This window comes from Equus caballus, chromosome 2 (assembly GCF_041296265.1).
Source record: "Equus caballus isolate H_3958 breed thoroughbred chromosome 2, TB-T2T, whole genome shotgun sequence".
Lineage (NCBI taxonomy): Eukaryota > Metazoa > Chordata > Mammalia > Perissodactyla > Equidae > Equus > Equus caballus.
The window spans coordinates 102,160,866-102,173,809 of record NC_091685.1 but is presented as its reverse complement, the minus strand read 5'-3'; the positions used below and the strand labels follow the sequence as shown (position 1 = coordinate 102,173,809).

At 35.2% G+C, this 12,944-nt stretch overlaps 1 pseudogene; it reads right to left on the bottom strand.

The window, feature by feature from the left end:
- Positions 1-6,698: 6,698 nt before the first annotated feature.
- On the bottom strand, positions 6,699-8,003 carry LOC100063497 (alpha-enolase-like; annotated as a pseudogene).
- Positions 8,004-12,944: the final 4,941 nt, after the last annotated feature.

Below are 12,944 nucleotides of genomic sequence, written 5' to 3'. Positions count from 1 at the left end.
CCCTCAAGTGTTTGCAGACACAAGTAAACAAACTGCCTGATCTTCCCAGAGTATAATTAGTATTCACTTATACTATATTCTGGTGTCTTGATGAGCCTGTTGGACATACAGCCCGTTCTAAGATGTTGGCAAAATAACTCCGATGATAGGCTGTCTACAGGTAAATATTGTTTGCACGGAACAAAGGACTTTTAAAAAAAGGAATCAGAATAAAACAGATGGCAGACTTCATTCTTATTTAGAAAAGAAAAGCAAAGAAATAAAAGTAAGGGGAGAAATATAGGCTAACATAAACAATGAAAAAGGCAAAGAGCTAAGTCCCAGAAGGATGTTGATAGGCATAAAACTAGAGACACTGAAAAAATGTCAATCTAGAGCCATCGCTTAATTTTCCTGTCGGTGTATAGCTTGTTTCCTTCTCTGAAGCTCTGCAGTATTGCTGAGTGAGCAAGCCAAATGTAAATGAGGCTACTGAAGCAAAAATGGAGAACTGAGAGGTAGAGAATGCTATGCTAATAATCAAAGAGGTGTCTGAAGGTCATGGGGAAAAAGGTACATGAGAGCCAAGACAAAGTTATCTATTTGGTCTCTGGGACTTGCCGGAAATTATGCTAATATTTAAGAAAAACAGATTCCTAGCACTTTTTTAAATGTCTGTTAATATAAAGTGAATAACATATTTTTCTAGGACAGCATTTCCCAGACAGTATAATTCTTCAGGTCTATAATAAATATTCGTTATATCCTTTATCTCAAACAGGCATATCCCTGCTTGTAGATATTTGGAAACATTTCATTTGGGGAATTTAAACTCAAGAGGGAAGAAATTATTGCAAACATGGTTCTAAAATAACTATTTCACTATGTGTTGAATATGACAGTGATTATGTGATTTTTATACATCCAATCATGGACTAGTCAATATCTAAACCTTTCTAAGACATTGTATGGTTCTGGATTTACTTTGCGTCTAGAAATGCTGTTTTATTTGGATAATAAAATTAGCAAAATGTACACATAGAGATATACACATATTTTATTCAGTTACATCAGTCAAAATTCTGATGGTTATTATTTTGGGTTTATCTTGACTGTGTATCATTTCTTAATTTTATAACAACTAAAATAATTGCTGCAAAGATTATATTCATAAAATAAAGTTACTAGATGAAAAATAGTCAGTGCATTCTTTTGAGCTTCCTCAATCACTGAAGTGGATCAATTGCATGGATAATATAATCAGGGTAAATGCATTTTAATTTTAATGCAGGTCAAGACATTCTCATGTCTAATGACCATAATACTACTCATGTGAAATGACAAAAATGACAAAATGATTGAAAGATACAATCTTAATTAAAAATGCAATGCAATGATTAAAAACTCAAAATGAATATATTTCTGCTATATCAGAAACTTATTACGAAAAATCTAAAGGAAAGCCAGGAACCCCATAATCAAATCAGTCAAGTATGCCATAGTTTTACCTTGATACAGAACACAACAAAAACATTATCATTACAAAATAATGCACTTTTGTTCCATAAATCAGTGTTTCTCACATAGCCAATTATGCTGTTTATTTCATTCACATTTAAACTACAAATTTCAGCTTGTGTCAGTTAGAAAGCAACAAGTCATAATTCCATATTTTAATCACATGCTGACCTAATCTACAAATTTGAACTTAATTACTTTTTCAGTTTCATTTTTAAAAATATAATGTGAAATAATAAGTAGTAAAATTCTTGCTTGAGAATGCTTACCAGTTTGAATTTCAAGTAAAGGCAATGTTCACCATCAAATGTTGCATGGTGTTAATCTAAATTTCATTTAACTGAATCCCAAGACATACTTCTGATCTTCCACAATTACCAAGGACTTAACTATTTTGTTTATATTTATTTATTTATTTATTTATTTTTAAAGATCGGCACCTGGGCTAACAATTGTTGCCAATCTTTTTTTTTTTTTTTTCTGCTTTTATCTCCCCAAACCCCTCCTATACACAGTTGTATATCTTGGTTGCACATCCTTTTAGGTGTGGGATGTGGGACGCCGCCTCAAAGTGGCCTGACGAGCAGTGCCATCACCGCGCCCAGGATCCGAACCCTGGGCCGCCGCAGAGGAGCGCGTGAACTTAACCACTCGGCCACGGAGCCGGCCCCTGTATTTATTTTTGGGGAGTGAAATTTGAGAAACTTATTTGAGCAATTAAAGTTGAGTAAGTAGTCAAAATAACCTTTATCTTATCTCAAAAGTGTGTTTATCATATGGGAAATAATATTTGTACAGATTTATATATATATTCATTATATGTGTTCATGAACTATAAGAGAGACAAGGAAATTCAATTTGATCTAGAAATACCATTCTATCAGGATCTTAAAAACTTATACAGATGACCACTACTGAGCATAACATGGGGTTTTAGAAATGTAAAAGATGACATGAGTAGAGCCATATTGAAATTGTGCTGGAGAGCCATTTCCAAGGAATTGCCTTGCATGTCATGTTTTATCCTCCAAACTGGACCAAACATCCAACATTCCAAGAAGTCAGTAAGAATGAGAACATCCTGTTTGTAAGGACTGATAAAATTGGACTTTGTCAATGACTGAATCGCTAACGAATCAATGGAGAAGACATCTAGCCTTTTGCCTGATGACGGAATCCCAAGCCAATCTATGAAGTACAAATCTAGACTTACCTCTTCTAGCACCAATAAATTCTTCTTTAACACAACTTACTTCATCTTCTTCCCTTTTTTCCATAAAAACTCTGAGTCTGTCTCCTATAGGGAAGACACTGGGTTTCTGCCTGAACCTGTGTACCTTGAATTACAATTCTTTGATCCCAAATACACGCTACTGGTCTTTATTTCCAGCTCTTTATTTTTAGGTTAACAAAAGTTACCCTCTCCTTTGGTAGTCAATGGTCAGAGATCATATTATGTTTGTGTGTGGGGGGGGGGTGTATTTTGTTTTCTTCTAGAAGTAGACATTGAGATAAAAATTTGAGAGCAAATAATTATTTTGGAGTACTAATATCACCGGTGGAGAAGTGAGAAAACAGTAGGGAAGAGAAGGCGTTTTAAAGGGTGCATTTCAGCCAGTTATCATGGTGGGCAAATGGAATTTACTCCACTGGGGAAACTCTAGAAAGTGGTATAAAATCACACCTCAAAATTCTCTCACTTGAGAGGCAAGGGAGCTGTATGTTTATCCATCAACATCCCCTGATCATTCCCAGCTCTAAGCGTGAACAGAGAATAGCCTTCTGTGCTCCCAGAAGAAGTCCTAAGGTAAAGGATGCGAAGACTGGCAGTTGGAAACTAACCATAATATACGAACTACTTGGGGTATTGGTCAGGGCACGCAATAAGTGCTACTGTCTTCATCTTACATTTTTCAGGTCTCCCTCAGACACTGCATTAAATGCACAGATCCCTTAATGCTCCTGCTTTTAAAACTTGGTCACAATTTTATTTTTAAACAACAACAAAACCCAACAAATTACAAGCTGCTGGTTAGTAAACAGCCCTGCTGCTGTAGTTGGTCCTGAGGCTGACCACAGCTGATATTCTTTGTATTCCTCCTCCACTGTTCATACTAGATTTCCCTCAACTTGAGTCAGCACTTTAGCTGGTTGAAAGTACTTACCCAGGGAAGTATGCTGAGTTATACTTTTCCAGCTGTTTCAATCTTTTGTTTACCACGTCTTTGTCACATTGTGCTTCCTATACTTGCCATTTAAGGTTTTGACTCAGTGGAAGCACGAAGAGCTACCCCAAGGAATCTCCTTAGCACCAGACATACTTCTACCTGCCCCCATGCTCCTCATGACAGTTGTGGTCAATTATCCCCACCAGCATTGTAGCTCCCTTTTTGCTTGTTGTTTTACCAGCAGGAGGGGCTCAAAATAACTAAGTTGAGTCAATAATTTTAAGTTTAATGCAACACTTAATACGTTCTTGGGTAAACACATCCCTCCCCTCAGAACCAGGACCTCTAGTACAGAAGGCCCAAGTTGCTCAATGCTGCAAAATTTACTCAGTTGTGCCACTGGAAGCAACGGTGAGAGGGCGCTCAGACAAAGGTATTCTATCTGTCAGAAACATTACAGGTATTAGGTTCAAACCATTGCATGGACATTGTGCTCATTGTTGTAGCACCTTTGCCTATTGTCGATTGATTTTCCAAGGCTCTGTTCACAATCCTATTATAACAAATCAGTCCATTTGTTAGCCCTTGAGTAGACTTGCTGGTCAAGGCACTGCAAACAGAGAAGGAAAACACATAGCCACACCCATGTCAAAGCAAAAATTGCACCAGACAAAGTTAAACATGTAAGGACAACCTTATTCAAGAATATTTCAATAGGAAAGGAGTCTGAATTCAATTCCACTGAAACAAAAGAAGGGAGAGTTTTCAACCATTGGGGTGAGCTAGTGGAAAAGTATTAGAGGACATTAGGGGTGGGGTTCTGGGGGTTGTCAGGCACATTGAGTTATTCCTAAGTTTGCAAAGGTTTTTCTCTGTAATTAGGCTCTCTGTGTTTGCTAATTGGTGCCCATTGAAGTTAGGGTCCTACCCTCTCTCAGAGACTGGGAAATAGGGCTGTTATCTCCTTTGATGTTCACATTTCAAAGAGAGGGTTCCTAGGTCCTTGAGAAAGATATTTCCTGAGCTATAAAACTGCCAAGAGGTTAGGAGAAGATTTAAACACATTTCAAAGGGGCAGAAAAATAATTTATAATTGAAAGTTTTCTAAAGTGAATGCTCTAAAAAGAAAACGGTAGTTCAGGGGCCTAAAGTCTGGAAGAAACCTGTCTAAAGTTTAGCCGAGCTAAGGAAAACTTTAAGGTAGTCTTGGTCACCGTGAATATGTATCAATCCAGTACACATGAATTATTTACCATTCAAGGGGGCAAAGGATCCAATGTAATCAATCTATCCCATGGTGGCTGGCTGGGCTTTTCAAAGGATGGAGCCATACCAAAGGCTTAACTTTAGAGCCTACCACTAATTGGCTGAGTATTCCACAGTAGCAAGAGCTATTACAGGCTCACTGAGAGGGAGTCCATATTGTTGGACCCAGGGACGTTTACCAAGTCTGCTATTATGACGATTCCTTTCATTAGGACAAAGTATAAGCACTAGAGTGGCTAAGGATGAGCATTTTTGTTGTTTTCTGGTTTTTTATTTGGTTTTTGGTTTTACTATTTGGTATTTTAGCATGCTACAATTAAAAAATATGGGATATATTTTTGCTCACTTATACAGGCCTGTCTTTAAGATTAATTCTTACCTGAATTGTTTGGTCACTTATTCTTGTACTGATAATTTTGTAGATAATTTTGATCAATTAATTTTATTACACTAATTTCAGGGATGGAGATGTTTCAAAGCTGGGCTACAGTTCCTTTAACAGCCATGCATCTTTTTGCTCACTTTGACTTTGGGGGCATAGATCTTCCAAGTTCCAACTCAGTGTATGGAACATCCCCACTCTTGGCATCCTGGACTCCTGTGATTTGTGTCAGCATTAGCAATAGAGTGTAATAAATTAATTGAATTCTAGCACAATAGAAATACTTGCATGTGCATGATGATTTCATGTTCAGCAACGGTTTTTGATGTTTTATAATATTCTTCATAACAGCTTAAACTCAAAATAACCCCAATGTCCATAAGCAGTAGAAAAGATATATAAATTTTGTTACATTAATAAATTAGACATCATATAGCCATGAAGTAAAATAAAACCACACAGAAATGGTGATAGATCATGTAGATATTATATCAAGTAATTGAAGTCAGACTCAAATGAATACATACTATATGATACCATCTACATAAAGTATACAGCGCCAAAACTATTGTACTGTGTTAGAATTCAGGACAGTGTTTATTTTGGGGAAAGAAAGGGAGCTGTGATTACAAGGGACATGAGAGGGACTTCTAGAATGTTTGCAAAGTCCTATCCTTCACCTGTTTGTGATTACTCAGGCATTTGTGTGAAAATCGTGGAGCCATATGATTGTGTTCTCTATACTTCACTACAGGTGTATTATGACCCACGATGAAAGATAATAAGAATAAAAGTTTAAGATCTCATAGTTGCACATGCAAATCGTTATATCCCAAAACATGGTTAGACTTTTCTCAACACTTTATAAAGATTGTTTTACTTGAATTTTTCTTTGTTCATTAAAAAGAACATACTATAATGCTATAATAATTAAGTGAAATGGTATGGAAAGTTTTTCCTGAGATTAAATTTTATTAATTAAATATTATTTCAGATAATTTAATTTATTTTTATTTTTATTTTTTTACTGGTCACTGAGGTCTTTTTATTTTGCATGCAAAACCACGGAGGATCTTGTCCGTAGACATCTCAGGGATTATACTGTAGATACTTCAAGACATTTGGCGAGAAACACAATGATTTGGGTCAATCACATGATTACAGAGCTAGGGTTTCCAACATGGTTCCAGATGGTCAAGCTAGGCTTCTCTAGCTGTTCTAAGGAAGGAGTGAGAGAACATCACAGGGACAAGTGAGGGGAGTTTACCACCAGAGCTCTCAGCAAGTATTGACGGGGATCTTGAACTATCCATGCCAACCTTAGGAGCAGAGGTCTAATCAGCCAACTAGTGACTGAAGGGCTCAGGGGCCTGCCTGCCCAGAGTTTACTTGGCTACAGAGTTTCTGAAGTTTTTACCAGCAAACTTAGCCTTGCTGCCCAGTCGCTCTTCAGTTCTGAGGAGATGGTTATACTTGGCCAAGCACTCAGACTGGCCAGGGGCACCTGTCTTGTTTTGTCCAGTACAATGACCCACCACCAGGTCAGCAATGACAGCATCTTCAGTCTCCCTAGATCAATGAGACACCCTGACACCCCATTGGGCCAGCTTGCATGCCTGAAGAGACTTGGTCAAAGAGTTGATGTGGTTCGCTTTGAGCAGCAGGCAATTGCACAATTTCTCACCCACAACTTTGAACATCAGCTTCAGATCGGTCACAATGAGATCACTCCCTACCACCTGGATTCCTCTACTGGCAGTAAACGTCTGGTGAACTTCACAAGTCATCTTGTTCCAAAGGGTCTTCAATAGTCACCACTGGGTAATCCTTGGTGAAGGACTTATACAGGTGGATCAGCCTCTCAGGTATGATGTACTTGCTGGGGTCATCAGGCAACTTGAAGTCCAGGTCATACTTCCCTGACCTGAAAACTCAGAGGCAGCCACATCCACGCAAAAACAAACAAACAAACAAACAAACAAAAAAAACCTTACTGGTGTAGCCAGCTATCCCAGTCGCATTTTTCAGCAGCTCCAGGGCTTCTTTATTCTCTAGGAGCAAACCTGCCTTCATCCCCCACACTAGTGGCATCTTTCTCATGTTTCTTATTGATGACATTCTTCAGATCCTGGTAAAACTCCACCCCAATGCGCATGACTTCTCCGAAGTTTATTCCATGAATGGGGAGCATCATGAACTTCTTCATGGCCAGGGTGTTGCCAGCATGAGAATTACCGTTGATCACATTGAAAGCTGGAACTGGCTGGATGACTTCAGAATTATCAGCCAAGTCAGCAATTTGGAAGTACAGGGGCACCCCTTCTCAACAGCTGCTGCCTTGCAGACAGCCAGGGTCACTCTCAGAACAGCATTAGCGCTAAATTTAGATTTATTTTCCATTCCATCCATCTCTAGTTTGTCAACCTTCTGTTGTTCCACACACTCAGTTTCTTGCTAATCAAGGCAGACTCAATAGTTTTATTGACGTGCTCAACAGCGTTTGAGACATCTTTCCCCATGTAGTGTGTCTTATCATTGCTCCAAAACTCTAGGGCCCCATAGACACCAATTGAGGTGCCACTGGGCATAGCAGCTCTGAACAGAACTTTTGAGGTGCAGAGATCAACCTCAACAGTGGGATGTCCATGAGAGTGGAAGATTTCTCTGGCATCGATCTTGAGAACAGACATGGTGAATTTCTGGCTGCCAGATCTGGTCAGTGGGGAAAGAAGCAGAGGATGCTGCAGACACAGAGGGCAGCATTACAAAGCTGCAACATCTGGGAGCTCTGAGTCCCCTGAGCTCCTCTCCATGCCCTCTGCCCCACTTCTGACCTGCTCCAGGAGACCTGACAATTTCATTTCAAAATGGCAACTTACAATACAAAGTTGTTTATATCATCATAATATTTATCTACTCCATCAACACATGTAGGATTGTCAATACTCACCCTTAAATAGTACTTTTCATACTTTTTCAAATACTTTGCCAAATATATACTTTATTAACTAGTATTAAAGAGAATAGAATTAATAATTAGTGGGGAGACTTCAAAAATGTAAATTTTTATCCTGTATTTGTAGAACTAAATTCATAATTTACTATTTTCCTACCTAATTTAAAATATTTGACGCAAAATAAGCAAAGGGAAGACTTGGAGAACAGAAAAATATGTAAAGTGATAAGTTAATTAAAACCTCTTATAACAGAATAATACTCTTGGTAAATTCCCATTATTGAATTTAAAACTTGATTATAGATTTAAAACTTTTCCAATTTTGCATGAGTTTTGGGGATAATCACTTTTTATCTTAATATTTCATTTTTAGGAAATGTAAGATCAATATCAATACTTAGTTAAGGAATCACTCACTATAGGTATCACCACCGTGTTTTTGGCCACGTGTATATGTCTTGATCCTATTGTCAGAGCAACTTGCCACTTTTATTGAAAATTATATAGTTAATTGTAAATTAATATTTTTAGTTTCTTACAGATGTAGTTTTTAATCTTATATGTAATAGGTTCCATTGTTAACAACAGTTTGTTCTTATGCGAAAAGATAAAAATTACAGTTTAAATGTTGATCATATATGTATATTTCAATTTCTCTACACAAATTTGCAATTGCTACATAAGAAAAATTGATATGAAAATGTTCGTATGGAAACATTCTCCAAACGAGAAAATTACATTAATTTTTATTTTGAAAATTTCATTTAGCAATATGTGCATTTATCTAACATGATTCACTGTTTTCTTAGGTAGTTCTGTCATATAATAATTTTTGTAGTAAACCCTTGGTAAAGTACAACATGCGCTCTAAAGTGAACAAAATTTAAGTGCATAGATTAATTGTCATAATATCTATCTACTGTCACCACAGATGCCCCCTTTATTCCCAATTCCTGTCACTCTTTCCCAACAGAGGTGAGAATTATCTGATTTCTAACAGAAGACTTTTTCTGTTTTAGACTTTATACATTAATTATGAAGTACTATTTATTTGTATCTAGTTTTCTGTACTCAACAGCATATTTGTGAGATCTATAAGCTGTTATTGAGGATAGTTGCAGTTTTTCATTCTAATTGTCATTATTCCACTGAATAAAGATGCAATTTATTTAATCCATCTAGTGTTTATGACTATTTGGTTGTTTTCAGTTTTTGGATATTTTGAATAGTGCTTCTGCAAACATATTGGTCCATTTTTCAAGTGGGAATGTAAGTACAAATTTTTGTTTGGTATATACCTGTAAACTGATATAGGACTGATTAACTTTAATAGATAATTCCAAAGAGTTTTCAAATGGACTATACCAAATGGCACTCCCACCAGCTTGCATGAGATTCCCAATTCTCCTTCTCCACGCCTGCATGTAATATGTTTTTCTACTTCAACCATTCTAGTGAGTGTTTAATGGTGTCATATTGTGATTTTAATTTCCAGCAAATAAAGTCAAGCAGCCTTTTATATTTACATTGTTTATTTGAAATTCTTAAGGGTCTTTCCACGTCTTTTCCCCATTTTCTAATAATGGGTTGTCACCCTTTATTAATTTATTTATAGGAGTGTTTCATATAATCTGAAATCAGGTCCTTCATTAGATATGTGAATTATAACTACTTTTATCCTTCTATGGTTTGTGTTTTTCTCTGTTAACTTATTTTTGATAAGAAGTATTTCTTGCTGTAATAATCTTTTTGTTTAAGCTTTTTGCAGTTATATCTATGAGAGACATTTTCTATAATTATCCTTTCTTTTATTATTATTCTCTACAGATTTTGGTGTCAAGAATATGTTGCATTATAAAACAAGCTGGGAACTAGTATAATTTTTCATTCTCTGAACAATTTCATGTGAGATTCTTGGAATTTTTTTGTAAATATTTTATTTTTCCTTTTTCTCCCAAAGCCCCCTCCCCACCCCCGTACAGAGTTGTGTATTCCAGTTGTGGGCCCCTCCAGTTGTGGCACGTGAGATGCCTCCCCAGAATGGTCTGATGAGCGGTGCCATATCCTCACCCAGGACTTGAACTGGTGAAACCCTGGGCCGGCGAAGCAGAGTGAAGGAACCTAACCAATTGGCCACGGGGCCAGCCCCTCTTGGAATTCTTTACTTAAATATTTGGAAAAATTCATTATTAAATGTTTCTAATCCTGGAGTGTTCCTTGTAAAAATAGTTTAATCATAGGTCCACTTTCTTTGATAGATTAGGATACATCATATTCTCTATTTTTTCTTTTGTCATTTTGGGAAGTCGTGTTTTTTATGGACTTTGAAAAATTATTAAAATTGTTAAATATATTGAAAGCAATGTGCTTATAATACTCTATTGTTTGCTTATTACTAAGTGTAGGATCTAAGTGATTCCTCTTTTTTTTATTCTGATATTTTTAGTCTTGTTTTCTCTCTTGATAAGTCTTGCCAAGATTCCATTAATGTTATAAATCATTTCAAAGAACCAACTTTTGATTTTGTTGACTTTATGTATTTTAGTCCTTTTCAATTTTATTAGTTTAAGCTTTAAATTTATTATTTCCGTTCTTATATTTTATTTCAGTTTCTCTATAATATATGAAAGAATATATATGAAATAATTTATATAGTATATGACATACAATATGTATAACCTATGAAAGAATGTATATTTATAAATTCTCTGAAGCACTAGTTTAGCTGAATCTCACATTTTATTATGTCTTCTCTCCGTTTTCATTAGTTGAAATTATTCCCAATTTTCCTGTGTGATCTCTTCTTAACCAATATCTTATTTAAAGTGTATTCCTTCATTTTGAATTAATTGGGTATTTTATTATTTTTATTTTTTCTTGATTTCTAACTTAATTTAATTGCCATGAGAATATCATCTGAATAATTATAATCTCTTAAAATTTATTTAAGCCTTATAAATATTGTTTAGTATTCTGTGTACACATGAAAATAATGAAATCTGTTCTTATTGGATGCAGTGTTTTAAAGAGATCAAGTATGTCCATTAGGCCAAGCATTAGTATTGCCTTATAAATCTTCTATATTCTTACTGATAGTTTGTCTACTTATTCTATCAGCTATTGCTAGAGATAGATCTTACTATTTCATTTTTGGTCTGTCAGTATTTTAAAAATATCATGATGTTGCATGATTTGTGCATAAGGAGTTTATATTTTCAAAACTTCTGAGTGGATTCATCTTTTATTATTATTGTGAGATTTCACCCTTTATCTTTAATATTGATTCTTGCCTTAATAAATTCTTCCTGCAATATTAGTACAGATATAAATCAGCTTTCTTTATCTCAATTTTTCCATTCTTGTTGTCTGTAAATTTTCTCTATTTTTTATATGTAAGATATGTCTCTTGTAAAATAGACATTGACTTTTTTTGTTTTACCCTGTCTGACATTGTCAGTTTTAATTAGAATATTTGTTCCATTTACATAATTGAATGTAATTACTATTTACTTTGATTTCTATCTACCATCTTTTATTATTTTTTGACCTACTTGAGTTTTTGTTCCTTTTCTCTCCTCTTTTGCCTTCTTTTGGATTGATAAAATATTTATTTTTATTATTTCATTTTTCTTCTATTAACTTGTTAGAGATACATTCTTTTTCTTCTTTTAAAAGTTAATCTCGATATTTAGCATGCATCATAGACAAATGAATACATGGTGCATGTAACTAATTTATCACTGTCCAGATAGTTCAAGAACCTTAAAGTTATTTGAATCCATTTACCATTCCTCCACCTTTTTAAAAATCATTATCATGATATTTAATTCTGCATGTATATAACCCCAGATAACACTAGTACTTTCTTTTGGACTGTCAATACTCATTCATATTTGCCTCCTTTCTCTTTATTCATTCCTGTGTTTCTACATTTTCTTTCTCTGACTATCTTCCTTTAATATTTCTTATACTGCAGATTTGCTGGCAATAGCTTATCTTCATTTTTTATTTGCCTGAAATGCTCTTCATTTCGTCTTTGTAAAAATGCTATTTTCACTGAGTATATAATTTTAGTTGGTCATTATTTTCTTTCAGCATATGAAACATGTCACTGCTTTGTTTTCTGGCTCCACTGTTTTTAATAAAAATTTAGGTGTAAATCATATTGTTGCCCCTTTGAAGTTATTTTGTCTTTTTCTTCTTTGAGTATGTTTGAAATTTTCTCTTTATCTTTCGTTTTGAACAGTTCCACCATGATGTGCTGTTTTTCTTTGTTTGTTTTATGCTCCTCTATTTTGCAAATCTTCTTGAATATGCTTTCATTTATCTTGGGCAGATGCTTAGAACTGGAATAGCTAGATAACATGCTAAATTTATATTTTTTAAGACGCTACCAAATGCTTTGCAAAGTGGCTACTCCATTTTACAGTCCACCAGAAATGCATGAGTTCCAGTTTCTCCACATCCTTTTTAGTACTTGTTGTTATCTTTCTTTCTATAATTGCTGCTCTAGTGGATGTGATTTAGTCATTTTGGTTTTGGTTTGAATTTCCCTAAGAACTAGCAAGCTTCAGTCATTTGACTCACATGTAGTTTAATGTTGTCTAAAAACGCTAGTGTTGCTTGAGTTTAGCGATATTCAATCATTTCTTTTGTTCTTTACAATATGTTTTAG